This window comes from Macaca thibetana, chromosome 9, assembly GCF_024542745.1.
Source record: "Macaca thibetana thibetana isolate TM-01 chromosome 9, ASM2454274v1, whole genome shotgun sequence".
NCBI lineage: Eukaryota > Metazoa > Chordata > Mammalia > Primates > Cercopithecidae > Macaca > Macaca thibetana.
This window is the reverse complement of record NC_065586.1, coordinates 129101391-129122152: the sequence shown is the minus strand read 5'-3', so window position 1 is coordinate 129122152 and position 20762 is coordinate 129101391. Positions and strand designations below refer to the sequence as shown.

General features: G+C 57.0%; 1 protein-coding gene across 1 annotated transcript in view; it reads left to right on the top strand.

Moving 5' to 3' along the window:
- The first annotated feature begins 4198 nt into the window (after positions 1 to 4198).
- LOC126963316 (translation initiation factor IF-2-like) overlaps positions 4199 to 20762 on the top strand; it is a 49121-nt gene continuing 32557 nt past the window's right edge. The window contains exon 1 of the mRNA XM_050805550.1: positions 4199 to 4210. The gene's annotated coding sequence lies outside the window, so the exon portion shown is untranslated. The remainder of the gene's footprint in view (positions 4211 to 20762) is intronic.

The window sequence follows — 20762 nt, the reverse complement described above, 5'->3', positions numbered from 1 at the left end:
GGACCAGGGAGGCCCAGCCACGCCACACAGCACCCTCAGTGGCCAGGCAACATCAGCCCTGCTGCCCTACTGCGGTACCGCCTCCCACAGCAGGCACCGTCCCCGCTCTGGGGAACGTAGCAGGAGCTGCCACGGGGTGGGAGATGGCCTGGCTCCTCAGCCCGGGAGCCAAGTGTGAGCACGCACGTCCCTGGCCGCCCCCGCTGACGGGAAGAGTGAGGGTCTGGGTGTGACTTTCCCCAGGCTCTGCTGACGGGGACCAAGACAGGGACCTGTCCTGTGACCCCACGACTTCAGAAGGGAGGGATGGGGAGCCCCTGCAAGGCCACGGCCGTGGGGGACCCTCAGACACAGCTGACTTCCACTGGGAAAACACACCCAGAGCCTTACTTCTCAGTTCCTTCTACTTCAGAGAAAAGTCCATCTTCACAAAGGCGGCTGGATCCATGCTGGAACAGAGGCCACTCGCCCAGACCCGTCAGCCACGGGGGCCTCGCTGTGAGTCTCTGCCCGGGTACGCCTTGAGTCTGCCGGGCGGGCGGGGCTGGTGCTGGGACGGACTCAGGGTCATCACAGCACACGGCTGCACTCGGGGTCCTCACGGGGCAAGGACGGGCTCTCGCTGCAGGTCCCTGAGCTTCCCCTTTAGGCTCCCAGTCTGCAGGGCCTTCCGTCCCAGCCACACAGTTGGTGACGACGAGGCCCTCCGAGTTCACTGTCTTGGTCCCCATCGGCAGGGCCTGGGGAAAGTCACACCCAGACCCTCACTTTTCCCGTCAGCGGGGACGGCCAGGGACGGCCAGGGACACGCGGGCGTGGTGGATGCTGGCCTGTCTAGCCTCAAGGACGGGAAGCACACCACAGCTGTGGGGGCGGGAGGACCCACGAGGACGTGACCCCACAGAGAGACCCCACAAAGCCAGACCCTGCTCAGGAGGCCAGAGGAGCCAACACAGAACCTCAGACTCGGGGCTGAGGGGGAGGCAGCCCTGGGGACCCTGGATGCCAGGGGTCCTGGGAAGGCCGCCTGGTGAGCAATGTCCATGCCCCGGCCCAGGCACCCAGGATTGTGCACTTGGCAGCGCTTGCGCTTGCCTCCCGGGCTGAGGAGTCTAGTGAGCTGCTCACAGCATCTGCCAGCCACCCAACCGCACCCGCGACCTCCCCCTCTGCACTCGCCACCTCCCCTTCTGCACCCGCCACCTCCCCCTCTGCACCCCGCCAGCTCCCCCTCTGCACCCCGCCAGCCCCTCCTCTGCACCCGCCACCTCCCCCCTGCACCCGCCACCTCCCCCTCTGCACCCGCCACCTCCCCTCTGCACCCGCCACCTCCCCCTCTGCACCCGCCACCTCCCCCTCTGCACCCCACCAGATCCCCCACACCCACCACCTCCTCCTCTGCATCATGCCAGCGCCCCCGGTCCTGCCCCTGCTGCTGCCTCCTCTGCACCCTGCCAGCCTGAGCCCTGGGGACCTGACTGATGCCACAGCCCATGCTGAGGCTGGAACCTGGGATAGTCAGGGCACCGTCCACCCTCTGTCCTCGAGGCTCACAGGCAGGACACCTAAACTACAGCCTGAGTGAAGGATGCTGGCTGCCCCTTTTGCAGGAATGTCCAGTGGCCTCCGTCACTTGGGGGGTGGGATTTAGGTTCCAGGGAAAAGTGGTCTTTGATTGGGTGACCCCCAGACCCCCATCTCTGTCTCTTTGTTAACTGACATGAATCCCTCCCCATCTCCTACTGCGGGCAGGGCCCGGCAGCCACAGGGTGGAGGACGACCCCACACCCGCGTCCTCACCCAGGATCCTGCAGATCAGAAAGGACTTGGGCTAAGAAAAATATGAGAGCAACGGTTCGGCTGAATAAAAACATGCAATTATAGGAAATGAAAACCTGTAAAGTTCTAATCACTGAATTATGTGGTACCTTTCCATTTTCCTATATAGCAATAAATAAAATAGAGATGGCAATTTGTAACTGTAGCACAGGCAATTACTTCTTCTGCACTTTTCTCTTTAATAAGCACGTAAACAGCGAGTGCACCATGGTTTGCTGTGACTGTAATAAAATGCACAAACAACGCTCCAGCTTCGAGCAAACACTCCCAGGCAGCGCCTTCGTGGCTCCTTCTGCTTTTATTGAAAGACGTTTATTAAGTGGAGGCAGAGTCCGCAGCCCAGACTTGCGCATCCAGGGGCAGGATGAGGACCTGAGGGAGGGGTGGTCAGACCGCCGGCCCCCCACGCACCCTGTGGCCACTGTGCTCAACTCCAGCGCCTTTGGTCTCCCTCTGGGTCTGGTGCGCAGTGTGAGGGCACCGATCTCATGGGGTCATGTGAGGGCCCAGAGCAGGTCACCCTGCGGTGGCGGTCAGGGAGGGCTTCCCGGAGGAGGTGGTGCTGCGAGGTCTGGGTGGAGGGAGGCAGTGATTTCCCAAGGGCAGGCATGACCTGACGCCAGCAGCAGAACCACTTTAGAGTCTCTGGAGTTGTGTCTAAAAAATGAACTGCACAGAAAACAGCACAGTGTGTCCCATGGAAACACAGCAGGGACCCTCGGCGCCCTGTGCTTACCCAGCTCAGTGCCCTGCTCTGGCCAGGCCGCAGAGAGTGGAGACACTGGCCTCGGGCCACACCTGGCCCCTCCCAGGGTTTCTGCAGTTATAAATTAGGGGGTCCTCTAAGGACACCCCCTCCCTGAATATCCCCACCCCCACCACTGCCACTGACCCCTCCTGACCCAGGTGGCCCTCAGGAGCTCTCAGGGGTTCTGGCCCTGGGCTGAGTCTGGCCGGAGACCTGGGGCCCCTCGGCCTCACTGCTGCTTCCAAGGCAGCAGCTGGTCCCCACCCAGAGCCCTGCCGTGTGTGGACGCGGACGCGCCTCTCTGCCTCCTGGTGTCGTCGCTCCTGATTCCTGGACTGTGTCCACAGGTGCGGACCCCAGGTCTGGCCAGAGGAGACAGAGATTGTGGGCCCCGGCCCCAAACCTGAGTCCCCGCAGAGCGCTGGTGGCTCTGGAAGCTGCTGAGTGACAGGTGGGGGCAGAGCCAAAGCACGGGCAAGCTGTGCAAGGCATGAGACGAACTCCAGCAAACTGCTGTCACGACCAGACACCGCTGCCAGCAAACTGCCATCGCGACCAGACGCCGCTGCAGGTCACAGACCTGACACAATTTAAAGGGATGCTCTAGAAAGCCAGAGGAACGCAGCTGTCTCCAGAGAAATCAACAAATCGATTGCTCTCGGCCCACCCTGGATGTCCCTTGTCATAACAATGTCCCCACGAGTACGCTGTCCCGTCCATGCCCCTCGGCACGCACTGTGAGGTGGGGTCTTGGCCCCACCTGGCCTTGGGACTTGCTTGGGCCAGGCAATGTGGCAGAGACACCCTATGAATTTCTCAACTGGCGTCCACAGCCGGACAACCTCCTGTGCCCTCCCGGGACACTGAGGCCATGGCCGCGAAGAAGCTCTTAGCACACACCACAGCCCGAAAACCCAGCTGTGGCTCAGTGGGGGCCTCTCCGCCTCCCCAACCCCCTTTCCACCCACAGAAAGTGAGTCAGGAGCCACAGGGTGGGGGGCCTGCTAGGACCCAGGTGCTTTGCTGACTGCCTGTGACCTTGCCTGGCTTCTCATGCAGACACTCACTGAGGAAACAGGTGCCCAGGTGCAGACCACATAACCTTCCGTGATTAAAGAGACAAAGTCTGCTGGCCCCGGGTGGACTCCATCCAGGTCATACGCGAGGGGCTCCAGGCACTGGGAGTCCATCGGCCCCTGTGTTTCCTTTAATCATAAATCACTCCACTTTCGAGCAAAGAATGTGAGTCCCCCCAGCACATACACATTTCCTGCGTATTCTTTCTTTGGATCTTTATTTGGGCCTGGGTCAGAGTGGAAATTCCCCATGCAGGAAGGTTTCCTTGGTGATTATGGTCCCTCGTGGCACTGGTCAGTGTGGCTGGCTGTCCAGCCTGGTCAGTCCTGGGGCCACAGCGAGTTCAAGGGCTGGAGGAGCTGCCCTGAGGCCCAGGCCTCACCCCCCTCATTCATCAGAGGCTGAGGGGGCACTGATTTGCTGCCAGGCCTGCTCCAGAGAAGGCACACGGGGAGCAGCCTGGAAGGTTCCCCTCACTGCCACTGCAGCATGAAACTGAAGCAAGAGGTGAGAGTGAGGGAGGCTGTTGAGAGGATAGGTGGGGAGGCTGCAGCACCAAGAGCACACCCAGGGAGGTGGGCGCCAGGAATCTAGGGGCAGGAGGGCCCCAGCAACCATGGCAGGGGGCACCGGCCGTGGGGGTGTGCAGCTCCCACAACAGGGAGCCTGGCGTGGGCCTCTGGCCTCGTGGGAATGGAGCCCCCTCCTCTGACACCCCATCTGATTTTTAAGGGCTTCATTAGCATTAAAAAATAACGTAAAAAGTTCTTACACAAATCATGGGGAATTGGATGTAATGGGGTAAAGATGCTTTTGGAAACGTGTTTATCCGACAGTGAAAGCATCGGGCACAATGCCCAGTGCTGAGCGCTCCATCTGCCCAAGAAACATGGGTGTGGGTCTCCTCCATCCACGGAGGCAAAGCACCACATGCCCTCTTCAAACAAGGGATGGAGCCCGAGGGACCGGCGGGACCCGTCACACATGTGGCCACACACACGCCGGGTCTCGGGGCTGGCGGGAGGATCTCAGGGCTGGCGGGAGGGTCTCGGGGATGGCGGGAGCCGTCGCATGCTCGGGGTCTCGGGAGAGGAGGGCGAGAAGGGTAGGATGTACGTGGCGGAAAACGCCTGTTTAGCAAAGGAAGATGCCTCCTGTCAATGAGCTCAGCTCTCACTGTAGGAAAGTGTGGAAAAAAGAGCAAATTACATCCAGAGGAAGTGGAAAGAAAGTTAATAACAAAGATCAGAGCAAAAATCAATGACACAGAAAACAGAAAAACCATAGAGAAAATTGATGAAGCCAAAATCTGGTTCTTTGAGAATGTCAGTACCATTGACAAATCTCTAGCTGCAATGAGCAGAAGAAAAGGAGGAGAACACAAAATAACAATATCAAGAATGAGAAAGTTATTTACAATGAAAGAAAATATTGGTCCATCAGACTTTATGGCAGTAAAAATGTTTGCCCTTTGAAAGACGCGGTTAAGAGAATGAACAGGGAATGAGCATGTGAAGGCGCAGGTGAAACTGTCTGCGATGCACGGATCTGGGAAGGGGTTTGTATCTAGAACAGACAAGGAACTCATTGCCCAGAAATAAGACAATGAACAACCTGATACAGATACACAGCCGGGTGCCAGCAGCCACTTCATTCGGCAAAGGACATATGCAAACGACCAGCAAGTATGCGAAGAGACAGGTCACACCGTTAATCCATGTGGAAACGCACATTAACCACGGTGCACCTAATAGAATGGCTAAAATTGAAAACCAAACGCCGACCGGGCCAGGCCTGCCGAAGGTGGGAGGTACCGGAACACGCATGCTGTGCTGGCGGGAACGTCAGGTGGAGCAGTTGCTTGGAGAACAACTCGGCAGCTTCCTGGACAGTCAGACGGCGTGCGTCTCCTACAACCACCCGTTCACTTCCAGTTGCTTCTCCAAGGGAAATAAGAACGTGTTCCCACCTGGACTTAGGCTGAAATACGGGTAGCAGCTTACACATCGTGGTGAAGACACAGAGTAGCTCACGCGTCCCTCAGCAGGTGAACGGACACTCGTGGTGGCACGTCTGTGCGGAGAACGTGGTGCCGCGAAGGAACAGATCCACCCATGACACACGCCAAGCGCCACGGCGGCTCCTGAGAGCCGAGTAGAGCAGCCAGCCCAGATCCCACCTCGTGGGGGCCACGTCCCCAAAGTCCTACAGAAGACAAGGCCCACCTGCCTGGCAGAACAGACCCAGGTCTGTGGGGGGCTGACAGTCCACAGGTTTAGCACCCAGGGGCCCGAGAAAACTTCTGTGTGAAGAAAATAGTTGTATCCTGATTGTGGGGTCAGAGTGGTGAGGACACCCACCAAAACGCATCAAACTGCCCCTCAAACGTGCACCTCGATGTGGTGGATTAAATGAATGAATATTTGCATGAAACAGATCTTCAAAGCACCCAGCACCCACTGTTGCCCCACATACTATCTTTCTTCCCAAGATAAGAATTCCCATTCTCCCGCCACCAACTCCACACTGTGGCACAGAGAGGGGAGCACCAGCTCCCCGACAAACCGGCCTTAGGCCCCTCCCTGTAAGGTCAGCACCCCCAGGCCTCAGGCCCCTCCCTGTAAGGTCAGCACCCCCAGGCCTCAGGCCCCTCCCTGTAAGGTCAGCACCCCCAGGCCTCAGGCCCCTCCCTGTAAGGTCAGCACCCCCAGGCCTCAGGCCCCTCCTTATAAGGTCAGCACCCCCAGGCCTCAGGCCCCTCCCTGTAAGGTCAGCAACCCCAACCCCTGGGCCTCAGGCCTCTCCCTCTCTCCCTGTAAGGTCAGCACCCCCAACCCCAGGCCTCAGGCCCCTCCCTGTAAGGTCAGCACCCCCAGACCTCAGGCCCCTCCCTGTAAGGTCAGCACCCTGGGCCTCAGGCCCCTCCCTGTAAGGTCAGCACCCCGGGCCTCAGGCCCCACCTTGTAAGGTCAGCACCCCAGGCCTCAGGCCCCTCCTTGTAAGGTCAGCACCCCGGGCCTCACGCCCCTCCTTGTAAGGTCAGCACCCCGGGCCTCAGGCCCCTCCTTGTAAGGTCAGCACCCTGGGCCTCACGCCCCTCCTTGTAAGGTCAGCACCCCAGGCCTCAGGCCCCTCCTTGTAAGGTCAGCACCCTGGGCCTCACGCCCCTCCTTGTAAGGTCAGCACCCCGGGCCTCAGGCCCCTCCTTGTAAGGTCAGCACCCCGGGCCTCAGGCCCCTCCTTGTAAGGTCAGCACCCTGGGCCTCACGCCCCTCCTTGTAAGGTCAGCACCCTGGGCCTCAGCCCCTCCCTCTAAAGTCAGCCTTGGCCTCAGGCACCCGGCTGCTGGTGGCGCCCCTCCCGCAGCAGGAATCCTGTGCCCTGCTCCCCACATTCAGCGCTCACGACGCACAGAATCCCGCAGAAGACAGCCGCCCCCTCATGCGGCACCTCCGGCACAGTGGTGCCGAGAGCCAAGGCAGCTCTCAGAGGGTTCGGAGGCGGATTTGCTTCCTGTGACCACACGAGCTTTGTCTCCGCAGAATCCTGGTGATAACCAGCAGATTCAAAACCCGGGCCCTGTCATCTGGCTCCGTGAATGGTAATTATGTCGCTTGTTTCTTTTTAAACTCCACACGCCTGGCATTCATTCTGTTTCCAAATCTGTTCCCGTGTTCCGTTTTCATCTGGTTCCCGTTAAATGTGCATTTTGTTTACTGAGTATAATTTGGCTGCATAGTTGAAATATATCTTGATGAAGAATGGCCTTTAACGCTGATGTGGATTGCCGGCGATGGATATAGCATCCTCTAGCCACACATTTTTTAAAACTCTCTCTGGCTTGTGAAGTTTGAACACTGCTGTGGAGTGGAGTCCGGGCCAGGGGCTTCCGCTGGAGATGATGCAGCATTGAGGACAAAGCCGAGCACGTCAGTGGATGGGGCTGTGTGCAACGGGGGGTGCCCAGGGCCTCTGCCTCTCCAGGCCCAAGTTTCAGAGGACCTGTCCTGGCCGGGCGTGGAGGCTCACCCCTGTCATCCAGCTACTCAGGAGGCTGAGGCAGGAGAACTGCTTGAACCCGGGAGGCGGAGGTTGCGGTGAGCCAAGATCACAGCACCACGGCACTCCAGCCTGGGCAACAAGAGCAAAACTCTGTCTCAAAAAAAAAAAAGAAAGAAAAAAAAGAGGTGCTATTCCCAGAGGACTCCAGGTGCCGCCTCTCTCCGAGATGCCCGGTCCTTCCTGCCGGGGGCCTGGATGGTACCACCATATTTCCAGTCTCTTGGAGGCGGCCGACTCCTGCCGTTCCTCACGATGCCTCAGACACATCCTGGGGACAGGGGTTCTCATCAGCTGAGATTCTCACACATGCTGGAGTCTGAGCATCACTCACCTCCGCTCCCGTGATCTCGAGACTCCACGAACGGATGTCTCCTCAAAGTCCATGAGGAAGACCATAGAGACCACGGATGTTTAAACCTCTTTTTCAGAATTGACAATGAAAATCTATGTAAGCCACCATCAGGTATAAATTACCATGTCGGTTGTTTACAAGAACTTGTACTTGATAGCACATTAAAGCTCCTTGTTCCAGCTACGGCTGTCACCAGTGCTTGTCGTACGCTGACATTCTCGGGTAATTTTCACAGAATTGGGTCACGTGTGCTAAGGCAGACATGCCACGTGCAGCAGGCCACGCAGAAGACTGAAATGAAGAGGCGTGGACCGGTCAACTTCAATTCCCAAAGGGCAGCGAGACCACGGAGTTCTCAGATCAAGATCTTCAGGCAGGACAGCCCCTGGCCCTAAGAGTTCAACTACACGCATCAGAAACACCTTTGGGAACGTTCAAAACTCAAGGAGAGGAGACTCTGGAAGCCATGAGTGCTGGTGAGGTCCCTGTGGACTGTGACGCGCCTCCCTTCCCAGCCTCCACCACTGTGACGCGCCTCCCTTCCCAGCCTCCGCCGCCGGGCCCAGAGGCAAGACCGGCTTCCACAGAGAGGAACAGGCGCCCCACCCTGTGTCCTCCCCGACCCCCTGCGCCCCACCCTGTGTCCTCCCCGACACCCTGCGCCCCACCCTGTGTCCTCCCCGACACCCTGCACCCCCGCTGCTGGGACCCTCTCCACTGCAGTGTCCAGGCCCCTTGAGACACCCACATCCCTGTCTGCGCACGGCCACTCCACATGCTCAGCTGTTCAAAGTGAGCTCTCAGCATCTTCTCAATCCTGTTCCTAAAGAGTTGAATTCCTCAATTCCTCTTCCTGCTCCTCCTCTGGTCTCTGTAATTGGATGTCCTAAAGACGTTACCCTATCCACAGGCGGCCGCCACCTGCCTCAGGCCACCGTCATCTCTGGGGGCTCCTGGCACCCCGCCCCTGAAGACCCCGGAGAAAGGAGGGGTCAGCCTTCTCCACGCCTGACCTGCTCTGGCCACAAGAGCCCTGTGGGCAGCCGTGAGCTGTGGACACAGGAGCAGCTTCCAAAGAGCTTCCCAGGTGAGGAATGTCTCCGGGCTTTTCCCTAACGGAACCGCAAATCCACTGAGCAAACGGAACCGCAAATCCACTGAGCAAACGGAACCGCAAATCCACTGAGCAAACGGAACCGCAAATCCACTGAGCAAACGGAACCGCAAATCCACTGAGCAAATGGAACCGCAAATCCACTGAGCAAATGGAACTGCAAATCCACTGAGAAACGGAGCCGCAAATCCACTGAGCAAACGGAGCCGCAAATCCACTGGGCAAGGCCCGAGTTTTTCCCTAACAGAACCGCAAATCCACTGAGCAAACGGAACCGCAAATCCACTGGGCAAGGCCTGGGCGTTCCAGCCCTGCCCCACCGACAGCTCACATCTGTTGAAGTCCAGCCTCCAAAGGCACCGCCCTTCCTGCCGAGATGCGACCAGAGCTGGAGCCCTGTTGGGGTGCGTGCCGGGTGGGGCAGGCCTGAGGGCTCCCCGCACCAGCCTGGGTTCACCATCCAGACCTCGGGCCGGCCAGCTTGGGGCAACCCACCAGCCTGTTTCCAACGTCCTGGGGCCCAGGTGCCTGGTGTGGGGCCGCCAGCCCTCAGCCTCGGCCCTCAGTCCTCAGGATCTACCGACCCCCACAGGAGGTGAACCTGCCTCATGGGCAAACGGGCAGGTCATGGGAGCCCTTCTTCAGCCCCGCGGAGCTGCAGCCAGAGCCGAGGTCGGGAGGCAAGAACCTCTCTTCAGCACCAGGGATGGCGCTCAGCTCCTCCCAGACCCAAGAAGCCACTTGCTAACAGAGGTGGGACGTCCAGGACACGTGCAGTGGCATCGAGAAGCCACGGTTTGTGTTGAGCCCCTGACGTCAGGTAGACAATCCAAGCCCCACAGACACGAAGCCACAGGGAAGCACCTGTAGCCAGAGCCGGGAGCGCTGGAATGCTGTCCCTCGTCTTTGTGCCTTGAGGAGAGGAATACAGAAACTGCCCAGCCAGCTTCAGGAGCCCAGGAAGATGCACACAGGAGAACTCCTAGAGGCTGGCACGTCTTCAAGTGCTGTGAATGAAGGCCCTGTAGCTGAGCCCAGCCAGGGCCAGACCTGCAGCATTGGGGGAATTTCTACCGCAAAGACAACAACCCCTGCCAGATGCATGGCTTTTATTTTTATCTCTGAAAGTGCCCGGAGAGGAGGCTTTTTGAGGATCTCACCTGTGTTCATCTCAGTGATAACATTTATGAAGATTTTTAATTTTAAAAACCACACATCGATTTTATAAATAAAAAACCACTCAAGCTCAAGATGCAGTTAAATGAAAAAGCAGCAGCTTCCCAAATCTGATTAATAATTTATCATGGCCGAGAGTTTCCAAGGGGTCCGGATTCTCACATCAACAGGACAGTCCGTAACAGGCGGCCCGACCCTGGACACTAAACGTGAGGGACGCAGACGAGCTTACGTCGGCCGCACACCCACACGCACACAGCAACTCGCACAGACGCCTGAGCCCACACAGTCACGTGCGACTGACAGAGCCTCGTCTGAGAATTAAGCTTGGAGCAGCCGTGTGATTCGGCAGCTCCACCCTCAGCTGGAAGCAGGCGTTCACACAAACACGTGTGCAGGAGCATTTGCAGCAGCAGCAGTGGGGAGCCACCCAGCGCCACCAAGGGTGAGGACGAATGAACATGATGTGCTCCTCCATGCACGGGAGCGACGAGTGACGAGGAAAGGGAGCCGGTGCCCACGCAGGCTACGGCATGATGAACCTGGAAGACATCGTGCTCCGTGGATAAGCCAGACACGAAAGGCCGTATGTTGCAGGATTCCATTTACGTGAAATGTCCAGAATAGGTCAATCCAGAGGCGGCAAAGAGATTCCTGGTTGTTGGGGCCTGGAGGGCGGGAGAAGGCAAGCGGTGCTCAGCTCGGGAGGACACCGTGCTCTGAGCTCACGGGGTGATGCTTGCACACCCAGATTCGCACACTTTAAAATGGCTAACGTGAATTTTACCCCAATAAAAAATGGGGGGTGACTATGTCATATCTGCCCCCACCCACCTATTCTCAAGGCCACCCTGAACGACTGTGAGGCCAGATGACCCCGAACAACTGAGAGGCCAGTGTGTGTCCATGAAAGGCCTGCCCAGAAAGGTGTCGTAGACCAGCGGCCTGAGCAAGCCCAAAGCTGGGGCATCCAGCTAGGCCTGAAGACCCACCGCCCTGAGGGTTGCAGTTACAGGCGGCACTGGGAGCTGGAGGGTGGGGGAGGGTTACAGGCGGCACTGGGAGCTGGAGGGTGGGGGAGGGTTACAGGCGGCACTGGGAGCTGGAGGGTGGGGGAGGGTTACAGGCGGCACTGGGAGCTGGAGGGTGGGGGAGGGTTACAGGCCGCACTGGGAGCTGGAGGGTGGGGGAGGGGAAGCCCGTCCTCAGAACATGTCACTACTCCTCGGCTGGAAACTCAGAGGGTCCAGAGGGTCCACCTGACTTCATTTTGATGACGACATCATGGCTCAGCATCGCTGCCCTATCTGCAGCTCTGCCAACTCCAGCTTGGCTGTGTCGAGCTCACAGGACAGCTGCGTGGAGTCCATTCCGTCGAACAACGGGAAGCCGAGGAAAAAGACAAACAGCAGCAGCACACAGAGGGGAGGCCAGGCCCTGCAAGGTTTCGTGTCTATTTTAAAAGGTCCACTGTGCACAGACCCACTTCCACAGGCAACTGGACCATGAGGTCAGAGGCAGCGTGCACAGAGACCGAAAGCAAAGGCAGGGCCCCGGACCCTCGCATGCCACGGAGACGCCCGCGCCAGTGCTCTAATGACGCGTCTGTCTCTGTGTCCTGCCCGTGGCCAGCCTTGGGGCACCGGCGTGTTGTTCATGGGAGCAGCCTTGACTGCCCACGTGGGCTTCATTCCAGGCCTGATGAGGAGGGAGGCGCCCCCCGCCTTCAGGAGTTCACAGCCCAGGGCACCTGGCCCCCTACAGTGCCAGCCAGGCCCCCCCATCCCCACAAAATATAGAAAAAGGGGTAGAGATACCCGCCTCTCGATCCCTTCTCCAAGAGCCGATTGCCATAAAATACATCAGGAACAGTAACAATTTCTTGAAGGTTCGGAAGGAATAAACCTCATTAGGCCACAGTCATGATTTACACAAATCACTTCAGCATTTCATACCGAGAGCCGCTGAGCCGCTGACAGCACCGTGCTAAAGCCACCGTTGAAGCTGCGGCTCGTCTAGAGGGCGACTCGGAAACGCAGAATGACAGAATCGGGCGGGCAGGTGGCCTAAAGCAGCCTAAAGCAACACACTCGCACAACACAGACCCATCACGGCACCTGACAGGACGTTGTCTCCATCTGAGCGCAGCTTTGACAAAGTCCTGACAGCTGCCGGCCAGGCGCCTCCATCCTCCAGGCCGAGGGTGAGGATGGGAGATGCTCCGTGGGACTTTCAGGCCTGAAACTGGGACATTCCGGGACAAACCGGGAGGTGGGCTGTCCTATTCATTAACCCATAGCTGTGAAAAGCAAAACGTGTATTTCCTGCTTCCACCAGGGCCTCTCCCATGTTCCACCTCGGTTCTAAAATCTCAATTCAAGAATTTTTGCTCTAGAAAGTAGTGCACAGGCGTTGGTCCAAACCTCTTGTGCTGGTGGTAGAGGGCAGCCTTGGGTGGGGAGGGCCAGCAGCTCACATAGTTGGGGACAGGGCATGGGCGTCCTGCTGCCCGACTGCCCGCCCTGTGGCCCTGCAATGCTGCAGCCTGCGATGCTGAAGCCGGGTCCCCACTGCCCCGAGCGCGGTGGAGAGGATTGCACTGACTTCCCACCTTGTTTCTGAGAAGCTTCCACCGGCTTGTCAGGTGGGGGCGCGGCCCCAGATGTAGTCGCTGTTCTCAGGCAGCCCACAGCGGCCCCCTTCTCCCCTCTGAGCCCCTCCTCTGAGCTCTGATGCGTTTCCCACAGGGGCTGGCGGGCACCATCACTTCGGACCCCCAATCCGAGGATGCCACCTCCTCCAGGGCCGCTCTCGGAGGCTGGGGCTCCACGCAGAAGCACTGGCATCCCTACGAGCTTGGGGAACGCTGAGCACCAGCTCCTCCCCGAACTAAACCCAGCAGGACACAGGCACAGGCTGGTCCCCAGGCCAGAGGCAGCTGCACCCGCTGCCTGAATTTGACCCGAAGCCAAATTCAACGTTACACCTTCCAAACGCGTTCCCTGGAGCCACTATGATCGTCTGAGAATCAGAGGCTGTCGAAACTCACGCCTGTCCCCTTCTGAGGAGAGAGGTAGAGGCGGAGGAGGAGTGGGAGACGCCGTCCACGCTTCCCACGGGGACAGAGGCCACCCTGGGCCGCAGCCTGGAGGCCACCTCTGGTGGAAAGTTTCTGTGGAATCAGATGGGGGCATGAGCTCGGCAGCAGCAGGGCACGTCCTGGCCTCTGCTGCACAGGGAGCTGGGATGAGGAGGTGCTGCACCAGGCTGTAGAGCCGGCCTGCGGTGTGGGGGGATCAGACCTGCACCCCCAAGGCTGCAGACCCCTCCACCCGTCTCCACTCAGCACTGTTCCATGGGGGTCTGTGGCATCGCCTGTCCTGGAGGGGCTCCAGACTCTCTAAGGTCATCGGCCACCACCACCCAACTCTGCAACGTGGAGGGAGGGCGCCACCACCAGCGACTCTCACCATCACCCACAGACCACCTTTCTCTGAACAATCCGTCGGTCTCCTCACCCCTGAGGCAGAGCAGCCCAGGAGGCAACTCGGGCACCTGGGGCAGGTTCTCAGGGCCTCACGGAGCCCACAGGACCCAGAAGGCTTCAGCCTGAGAAACCACCTAGGGGAGGCTCAGCCCAGGAGGAGCCAGACTCAGCATCCCTCCTGCCCAGTGTGCACCCATTCCCGAGACCCAGCAAATCAGGGTCTCAGAGGACAAACTGGGCAACAGGACCCACAGCTCAGCACAAGACCCACCCTCATCTGCCAGTAGCCTTTCAAGCAGCAGGGACCGGCTGCTCCACAGCAAGCTTGAAAAAAGGCAGGAGACGGCCACTTCCCTCCCCACCTGCAAGGAGCAGCCCTCACTTCGCACCTGGAGAGGACGCAGCCACTTCCCTCCCGCCTGGAGAGGACGCAGCCCTCACCTCCCACCTGGAGAGGAGCAGCCCTCACCTCCCGCCTGGAGAGGACACAGCCCTCACCTCCCGCCTGGCGAGGACGCAGCCCTCACCTCCCGCCTGGAGAGGACACAGCCCTCGCCTCCCGCCTGGAGAGGACGCAGCCCTCGCCTCCCGCCTGGAGAGGAGCAGCCCTCGCCTCCCGCCTGGAGAGGACACAGCCCTCACCTCCCGCCTAGAGAGGACACAGCCCTCACCTCCCACCTGGAGAGGACGCAGCCACTTCCCTCCCCACCTTCGAGGAGCAGCCCTCACCTCCCGCCTGGCGAGGACGCAGCCCTCGCCTCCCGCCTGGAGAGGACGCAGCCCTCGCCTCCCGCCTGGAGAGGACGCAGCCCTCGCCTCCCGCCTGGAGAGGAGCAGCCCTCACCTCCCGCCTGGAGAGGACGCAGCCCTGGCCTCCCGCCTGGAGAGGAGCAGCCCTCGCCTCCCGCCTGGAGAGGACACAGCCTTAGCCTCCCACCTGCGGAGGACACATCCCTTAACTCCCACTTGGAGAGGATGCTGTTTCGTGGAATTGGTCCTCTTCATCTATGTTGTGATTTTCTAATATAAACATTCACAACTGTACGTTTTGCTCTTAGCATTGTTTTAGCTATGTTTCATGCATGTTGATTTATTGTGCTTCAGTATCACATTTAGTATAAAATATTTTCTGATGTTTTCATTTTTCATTTAATTTATATGCTATAATAAGGGTACTGTTTATTTGCAAATATTTTGGAGCTTCCTAGATATCTTATTAATTCGAATTTAATCTAATTGTGGTCAAAAACATATTCTGTATAATTTCAATAGTTTTCAATTTATCGAAACTTGTTGTATGGTGAAGAACATGATCGATCTTCTAGACTCCGGTCTACTGAACATGCCATGTACACTTGAAAGAATGTGTGTTTTGCAGTTGTTGGTTGTACTGTTTTATACATGTCATTAGGTCAATACGGTTGGTGGTGTTAGTAAGATTTTCTCTGTGTTTATTAGCTTTTATTCAGTCATTCTATCAATTGTTGAAAGAGAGGTGTTCAACTCTTCTACAATGATTGTGGGATTATTCGTTCCTTTTTCTGATTCTGTCCATTTTTGTTTCACGTATTTTGAAACTCTATTTTGGAAACTCTATTGTAGAAAGATATTTATAATTATATGTCTTCCAGATAAATTGTCCATAACTGATTACTTTGGAATGTCCCTCTTGCAGGAACACTCTTTGTAATGACATGTGTTTTGTTTTCTAACGAGATAAAACGCAGCCATTCCATGCTCCTTCTGCAAACTGTTGTCACGGTGTGTTTGTGTTTTGCAATTGCAGACTCTGCTTCCACTTGGTGGGCAGCAGCTTGGCTTCTGTTCAGAGCTGTCTGTCTACCTAGACTGGCATGGCTCCAGGGTCAGCCAGAAACTGGAGCGAGGATTGCAGACAGAACATGCTCTCCCACTTCTCTGCTTCCTCCTTTCCCAGATTCTCACACACTCACACACTGGCAGCCTTGGCTGTCCCAGGCATCTTCACCTGTGTTCTCCGTACCCAGAGGTGGCGACTTTGTGCCAGCCTCTTACTAACCCCAGGCAGTGCTGCCCTCCTGGCAAAGCCACAAACAGAAGCCTCACCTGGGCCAGGTGCTGCTTCTAGCTCTGACTCCCTCCAAAATCTGCCTGTTTCTCCTGCTCTAGAGCCCTGGGCGATTGAGTTTGTGCTGTGCCTGGTATATGCGTGTTACCCGAGGAGCCTCCACTCGCTGGGCACTCGCCAGGCACTCGCGGGCACTTGCCGGGCACTCGCCGGGCACTCACTGGGCACTCGCGGGCACTCACCGGGCACTCGCTGGGCACTTGCTGGGCACTCACCAGGCACTCATGGGCACTCACCGGGCACTCACGGGCACTGTGGGCACTCACCAGGTACTCGTAGGCACTCATGGGCACTCACCAGGTACTCGCTGGGCACTCATGGGGCACTCACCGGGCACTCACGGGCACTTGTAGTCACTCGCCGGGTACTCATGGGCACTCACCGGGCACTCACCAGGTTCTCACCGGGCACTGACTGGGCACTCGCCAGGCAGTCACAGGGTACCTGTGGGCACTCATTGGGTACTTGCGGGCACTCGGCACTCGCCGGGCACTCACTGGGCACTCACTGGGCACTCGCTCCTCCTCACTAGAGGCGGAACTCTGGAATTTCCTTTTGTGACTCCTGTCGGCTGTGTTTATTTAGTGTTGACTTCCTTCCCACAGGTTATTAATAGAAAAACCGTGTCACTGGCTGGAGTTGGCTGCAAGCTGAAATCCAATAAATTGGCATGAAGTGTCTCTTATAACCTCTCAAGTGAGTAAGAAAAGCTGCACAAAGATGGAGCAGTTAAACCCCAATGCCAGGCAATTCCGTTTATGGTCAAAGTGTAATGAGAGCTGACCAGTAACTGCCCTCCGGAGCCCACGCTGCCGTTAAGAGCTGCAGGCTCTCCTTTCTATACTCATGCTCTCCCCCAGGCCAGCGTATCTGTTTCTGCACCTGCTGCCCAGGAGGCCAGGAGGCCAGAGAGGCTGGACAACCTCTACCTTCTCTTTGTGCCCCCTGTGGTGATGGTCAGTGGCAGGACGTCCAGGCACAAAATTGGGTGAGAGATGCCATGGAGACACCTGTGTCCACGGGAGAGCTGAGTCCAGGACACAGGTCTTCAGGTTACCTCAATGTGGTGAGTTCGCAACAGGACAGGGCTGAGTTGAAAAGCACCCGTGGGCACTAGAAAAAATCAGCCCTTCATGGAACTCACCATGGGCCCAGCACAGGACCCCAGACCTGAGTGTGCCTCAGTCCTGGCCGGTACAGTCCTTAGAGCTTATGAAACCAGTGTCCACGCAGGGTGACCCTCCGTCACAAGGGAACACGTGGGTTCATCATGAACCCACCAACCTGCTGTCTGACGTGACCCCATGCATTTGACGCCAGAGAAAACCTGCCAGTGTTGATTAAATGTCAGAACATCAAATGCTGCTGCTGCCGACCTGCAGAACCTAAATTAATGAGAAAAAGACGTCAATAAAGCGAGTTGAAGATCAGCCCTGGCAAACACAACAAAAAAGAAAACAGCTTTCCTGGGGTCCTAGAGAAAACTTTCTTATTAGTGGGAGCATCACGGACAGTGTTGGAGCAGGGCTGCAGGGGAGGAAGCCTCCAGCACACCTGCGCCTTTCTGGAACCCAGGCTGAGAGCTGCCAGGAAAACTCACAGTGTGGCAGCCGTCACCTGCTGCTCCAGCAGCTCCTTACACCCCTGAAGGCCTGGGTAGTTATTCCCAGCTTGCAGGTGAGGACACTGAGGCCCCTCTTCTCTCTTAGTACATCTGGGCTCCAACCACCACTGCAAGCACCAACGTCTCCACTCAGCGCTAAGACATCAGCATCTTAATCAGCATGGATTAAGGACCCTCACGTCCAATCGCACTCCGGAAGTATTCCTCTAGGTTCTTGCTCATGTGTTTTTGGAGAGTTCCACATGTGCACAGTAGAGTGGGCTGGAGAGCTCACCGAGCACCAGTGGCTTCCAGCTCCTCGGCCAGGCCCACCTGGCTGTTCATCCCTGCTACGATCTGAGTGTGTCCCTGGAAAAGGTCGGATGTTGGAACCTTCATCCCAAATGCAATAGTGTTGGGAGAGGGGGCCTAATAAGAGGTAACTGGGTCCTGAGGGTGGCGCTCTTACAAGTGGATTGATGTTATTGCTGGAATGAGTGGTTGTGAAGTGAGTCCAGCCCTGGTGCTTCTGCTCACTCCCACCTTCCGTCTACACGATGGGGCCACCCTCCCAGATGTAGACGCCACGCTCTTGGACTTCCAAGCCTCCAGAACTGTGAGAAATAAACTCATTTCTTTATAAATTACCCGTAGGTGGTATTCTGTTTTAACAACAGAAAGCAAACTAAGACAGACACTCAACTGGATTATTTTAAAGCAACTCCCAGATATGATATCATTTCATCTGTAAATATTTCAGGATGTTTTCTAAAGGATGTGGACACTTTTCAGATATATAACCACAGTACCATCCTCACACCTAAAGTGAGTAACAGTGCACCCTCCACATCACCCGACGTCCTGTAAGGATCCACATTGATAACTGCCCGTACATCTGATTTTATTGTTGTTTACCTTTGCCACCTGGGGTTCATTTGTTCGACTCAGGGTCAAAATAGCCCACAGAGTGCACGTGCCTTTGATCCCTTTTTTGATCTCCTGCCCACTCCGTGTCTTCTTTTCCTTGCAATTGATCAAAGTCGCTGGGCCATCTGTGCTGTGGAGGTCAGCGTGCAGCTCCAGGATGTCCTGTAACTGCCCTGGGTGCTCTGAGTCTCTGGAGACCGTCTCTGTGCTCTGTGTCTCTGTGGGACCGTCTCTGTGCTCTGTGTCTCTGTGGGACCGTCTCTGTACTCTGAGTCTCTGGAGACCGTCTCTGTGCTCTGAGTCTCTGGAGACCGTCTCTGTGCTCTGCATCTCCGGAGACCGTCTCTGTGCTCTGAGTCTCTGTGGGACCGTCTCTGTGCTCTGCGTCTCTGGAGACCGTCTCTGTGCTCTGTGAGACGTCTCTGTGCTCTGAGTCTCTGTGGGACCGTCTCTGTGCTCTGAGTCTCTGGAGACCGTCTCTGTACTCTGAGTCTCTGGAGACCGTCTCTGTGCTCTGAGTCTCTGGAGACCGTCTCTGTGCTCTGCATCTCTGGAGACCGTCTCTGTGCTCTGAGTCTCTGTGGGACCGTCTCTGTGCTCTGCGTCTCTGGAGACCGTCTCTGTGCTCTGTGAGACGTCTCTGTGCTCTGAGTCTCTGTGGGACCGTCTCTGTGCTCTGAGTCTCTGGAGACCATCTCTGTGCTCTGAGTCTCTGGAGACCGTCTCTGTGCTCTGAGTCTCTGGAGACCGTCTCTGTGCTCTGAGTCTCTGGAGACCGTCTCTGTGCTCTGAGTCTCTGGAGACCGTCTCTGTGCTCTGAGTCTCTGGAGACCGTCTCTGTGCTCTGAGTCTCTGGAGACCGTCTCTGTGCTCCGAGTCTCTGGAGACCGTCTCTGTGCTCTGAGTCTCTGTGGGAACTGCTAGTTGGAACGAGGCTTGGGCACATTCTTTGTTTTTGGTCGAAGACACCTCCATCAGGACATATGGGTCATCGTCTTGTCTTCTTTGTTGTGATGTTAGCATCAGCAAGTACTTCAGCCAAGGAATGTTCTAGTGAACAAGGGAATGAACGTACAGAGCCCCTGCCCTGACGAGGCTGTTTTTACCCGCGGGGGCATTTTCCCTGGCCCCTCATCTCAACTTGCACTTGTCTTTAAACTATTTTGCTGAGTTAACAAAAGTTGCCGAAATAGCAGACAGAGCTCCCTCATCCCTTTACCCAGATTCCTTCGTTGCTAACCTTTGTGATCCACCTGAAACTTCCTTGCAAGCACAACAGATGCCTGTTACTGCTAAATACTTCAGTGAGTATTTCCTGAGAAAAAGACGCTGCACACATAACTGCAGCAAAAACCACCCACCCAGGAAACCAGCTTTGGCTCAATGGCAACACCCACCCCGTGGGCTCCACTCCGATTCCACCAGTTCCGCGGTTTCTTCCAAAAGTCCAAGATTAAGCCCAGGGTCAGGTGCTGTGTTCGGCCGCCACACACGTGGGGTCTGAAGAGCGCCTCGGCTCTGCCTGTGTTTCAGGACCACGGAGGGCCGGCCCATAGCTTCACGTCCTTCAGTTTGCCTGGCACTGTCTTCTGAGGCGTGTGTTTCGGGCAGAACATGCTAGACATCATGCTTGGCTGATCTCAGCACTGCGCAGGGCACACGCACGAGGCCAACCCGTCCCTGGCTGGTGACGGCACCTCTGACCACCTGGGTAAGAGGGTACCTGCCTGGTCTCTCTGGTGTTACTGTGCGGCCTGGAGAGAACAGCCCCCAAGGTGCCCACCAGCTGATCCTGGGAACCTGGGTATGCGACAAGTTATGTGGCAAAGGGAGCCAAGACTGCCTGGGACAGGAGGTCATCCCCAGGACTGCAGGGGGGTGAGGGTTACCCACCCGATGGCCTGAGACAGGGAGGTCTTTCCCGGCCATCCAGGCAGGCCCAGCATAATCATGAGGGTCTGTCCCAGTGAGGGGGGAGGCGAGGGGCCAGAATCAGGGAGAGGTTTGAAGGTGTTGAAGAGGTTTGAAGACACTGGCTTGAAAGATGGATGGGGTCTGTGAGAAAGGGACTTGGGTGGCCTCTAGGAGCTGAGGGAGCCCAGATTCTCTCCTGGAGCCCCTAGAAGGAAGGGCCTCCAGCACCAAGTCCCATGTCAGGCATCCGGCCTCCAGAACTAAACAGTGACAGTGACTCTGTGTTGTTTCAGCCATAAGCTTGTTCTGATTTGTTACAGCAGCCACAGAAAGCTAATACAGATGGAAGATATTGA